The sequence below is a fragment of the Anas acuta genome, chromosome 2, assembly GCF_963932015.1.
Source record: "Anas acuta chromosome 2, bAnaAcu1.1, whole genome shotgun sequence".
Taxonomy (NCBI): Eukaryota; Metazoa; Chordata; class Aves; order Anseriformes; family Anatidae; genus Anas; species Anas acuta.
Window position 1 is genome coordinate 151,334,184 of NC_088980.1, and position 3,995 is coordinate 151,338,178.

Here is a 3,995-nt window from a genome sequence, read left to right on the forward strand (position 1 = left end):
CAGAAACTCTGAGGTTCTGTCCCATTCCTACTCTTTCATGGAGGGTCAAATGAGGCTGCAATGAGGAGACTCTGAAATATTAAAATATTTTCCCTTGAAAAGAGGGATTGAGAGTGCAGCTAATGTTCTCCTCTGTTCTCTCAGTTAGAGACTGGGACCCAAGAAGAAGGAGAAAAATGGATCAGGTGAGTGATTGGCAGCATGGCTTATGCCACACTCAGGGTTTAGGGTTCTGTGATCTCAGACAGACCTTTAATTGACTGTGCATGTTGACACCAGATGGGGCACACCTGACCAGGTGGGGCAAGAATGTTCTGGGCAGCACGCTGACTCAAATTGTTATCAGAGCTTTAAACTAGATTCAACAGGGAAAGGGGATGTACTTCTGAGTGATGGAGAAGAACCAGGGAACACTGACACTTTATGAAACAACAGGGAAATAAATACCTGTGAATTGTCCCAGAGGACTGAGGGAGGGCTTCTCTAAAAAGGTAATGTGGCCAGCAGCACAGCTGAACTGCTTCTACACCAATGCATGCAGCTGGAAACCACAATGCAATTAAAAAATTATGACCTAATTGATATCATGGAAATGTGGATGGGTCCCTGCGCTATCTATGTAGTGTGTGGCATCCCTGCCCATAGCACCAGAGCTGGAACTAGATGATCTTTAAGTTCATCTCTAACCCAGGTCATTCTATGGTGATGTTCTATGATGTTCAATATAAATTTATTCTCATAACAAGCAAAGATCTTAGTTGTGTTTATCAGTTAGTTAGATGACCAAAATTTTATCAACCTATCAGCACCAGAGGATCCTTATTTAAAATATAGTTAATTTGTCAACGATAAGGTGAAAGTCCATTTCTATATAAAATGCCTTTGGAAGAACTCTTTCACCTGGCTTTAAATGTTTGCAATGTAGAAACCTCTGTCTGAACTAGCTCCAATTAGAGTTGATGAAAAGAAATAAGCACCCTCAAGACATGAATCATCTGATCTGTTTTAGCTTTCTATTTTACAGGATGAATCACCTCTTGCCTGCTTTTCTTCAGCTACATCAACTAGATGACTTGCTCACAGGTAGACAATTACCTTGTAGATATTTCTGTTTGAACAAATGTGTATCACCTTTTCTGACATAACACATCCTTTGGAGCTTTTTGATATTTTGTATGGTCATATGGAGAACTGATCATATGTAAAGGTTTTGAAAGCATACAGAGTATGACAAGAAAGCTACAATGGCAGCTGCTGAAAGAATAGATTAGATCAGATTAGACCACCCTCTGTGTTTTCTGATCACCAAAGAAGAAAAGAAAGACTCTCTTAATGCAACCCTAAGCTAGCAGAATTAATGCCACATACTGTGTCACCTACTATACTATACCTGTGTGGAAAGGCAGAAGCAAGGGTGAATAAGACTACAGCATGTACCATACTCTGAATTTTGTCTTCTCCCCATGCCAAAAGTGTTACTGCTCATTGTGTAGATGTGCCCAGACACTTGCAGCTGTTGAATTAGCAGAACAAACTAGCCATACCTGCCACAAGTGTACATTACTACTCTTGTATAAAGTCACCAGTGTAATTCCTATCTATAATGGGGAGAAGGGCTGACAGAAGAGGCAAGATAAGTAATTAAAATCAGTTGGGAATATAAGGCTGGATGATGGGAGGACAGAACAAAGTGAGCTTATGTTTTTTGGGGAGAGCTAGCCAAAAGAATTTGTAATGCCTGGGAAAATTTTAATAAAGTAAACAAAAAAGGCAAAACAAAGGACATTTAAAATATATATCTAATATAGGTAGGGTTCACAGCGGTAAGAATCTCATTTTAATAGCTGCAAGAAAGAAAAAGAGGTCAAAATATAAAATACAGACTGATGTAACGTTTACTGTATTCCTTTACTTTTGTGACTGAGGCATTTTTACTGGAAGCATGAGAAAACCCTCTGATCCATCCACCTCTTTCTTTACAGTTGTTATTACAGAACTGACAGCTCTCTGGGAAAGCAAACATTGACAATGTCTGAAACCCAAAGCATGGGACCCTGGCTACAGGGTTGCTCTACAAGTGGCTATTCTACAAGTCTGAAAAATACAAATTTTTTTAGAAGGATCTCGATATAGTCACGGAATGATTGAGCTTCTCACTCTGAATAAATAGGCTGTTTGGGATATCCCAGCCAAAACAAAACAAACGAACAAACAAACAACCACCACCACCAGCAAACAACACTATGAAGTACTGCTGTTATTCTCAGAACAATTTTTAAAGCAAAAAGTGAATCAAAGAGAAAGAATATGTTTGTGTCTACAAACCCTATTCCCTATTTAAACAATCTCTGGCATCAAAAAAGGCCAATTTTCCATGCTTTGAGGGGGATATGAGCACAAAAATATGAGAGAAAATGACTATTAAAAATATCATGCAGTAGCAAGGGAATCTATTTAAAAACAAACAAATAAAAAAAAAAAAAAAAAAAAAAAACAGAAACAGTGATAGTGATAATCTACAAAGAGATGGCCGTAATTTCAAAATGTTTCCCAAATGCCTACCAGCTACATGCAACACCATGAAATGTAGCCACTGTCTGAGGAACAGCCCCCAGATATGTTAGGCACACCATAGAGGGAAAAGAAGAGTGATCATTTGACTAAAGACACGCTGGAAAAATTGCTGTGCCTGAAGGTGTTTACTGTTCACGGAGAACTGGCATGACTCTGCTACCTGATCCACACAATAATAATTAAATGTGGAAGGGGCAAATAATGTAATAATCATTTGATGCTCTTAGACGTTGGAAAGTAACCAAGTATGCACAACTTCCAACCTGCTAGTAAATACAAAGTAGGAGAAATATAACATTTTACTTCACTGGTATTTTACTTCACCTCTAACTCTCTGCATTTTGTTCAATAACCTAAGACTATCTTGTCTTGAGCAGCAACCAAAGTGAAGAGATTAGTTTTTAAAGAGTGCTTATTAAACTTTTTTTTTTTCCTTTTTCTTTTTGCATTGATTTTAAAAACTATCAGACCAGACATTGCCTCTGGTTGCTTCTAAGATCCACCAGTATCTGACGGATTTTGAGAAAATTAAATCTCTTAGTTCAAGGAGAAAGAAGTCACCTTCAGTAAAACATATATTATCCCCAAATTTTATAAATTTGACAAGAATGTTTGGCTCCTACCCCCACTCCCAACGCCGGTGTTATCCATCTCTGAAGACACAGCACAAAGGAAATACAGTTAAAAAGATCGATGACCTTTGAACACACAAGTCTCTGAAAGCAAAGTTGTTTTGCTTTGTTGTCGGCAAATTTAGTATTCCATTCATGAAGCATAATTTAGCCAACCTATTAAAATGCAACCATAGATCTCATTAATGAAAAGTTGCTAATTTAGCTTTTCTCCAATTATAGTGTAAGATTTGGTGTAGGAAAAAACAACAACAACCAACAACAGAAAAACTTCTGATTTTTCTAGACTTTCCATTGTTTTCAGTCAAGAAAAAAAAAATAATTTTCTTCAGAAAAGGGGACATGAAAACAATTATGTTACTCTTCCCTTTTTTTATTTCCTTTTTCCTGTCTACAAGCCCAGCTCCCTTTATCAGGGAGGGATTATTATCAGGAATAATAAAATAGATTACTTAAGGGTAAAGGATAAGTAAACCTTATGGAAGATGAGATTTTGTGCACCATTCATTTGCAAAGTTTTTTAATGTTCATAACCCTTTCCTTCTAGTGATTTAAATCTGTATGGCTTGAGTCAGACCTCTCTTGGACCAGTTTTACAACTAAACAACTCCATTGGGCTTGTTTCTCCACTGCATTGCATTTTGCACAGTAATTTATACCTGAAGAAAAGTGAGTGCCAGAAGTTACAGCTCTGCTTTGGGACAATTCCTCACACACCCTGCAGAGAGGCAGATGATTACCTGCAAGGCATAAAGCAGCAGTGAGCTGGACCCTTCACTTTTTACGGTT

At 37.7% G+C, this 3,995-nt stretch overlaps 1 long non-coding RNA gene across 1 annotated transcript; it reads left to right on the forward strand.

Moving 5' to 3' along the window:
* The first annotated feature begins 395 nt into the window (after nt 1-395).
* LOC137851858 (uncharacterized) lies at nt 396-2,356 on the forward strand. The gene is made up of 3 exons (XR_011093544.1): nt 396-491; nt 1,025-1,083; nt 1,983-2,356. It is a non-coding gene; the product is annotated as an uncharacterized lncRNA (long non-coding RNA).
* Nucleotides 2,357-3,995: the final 1,639 nt, after the last annotated feature.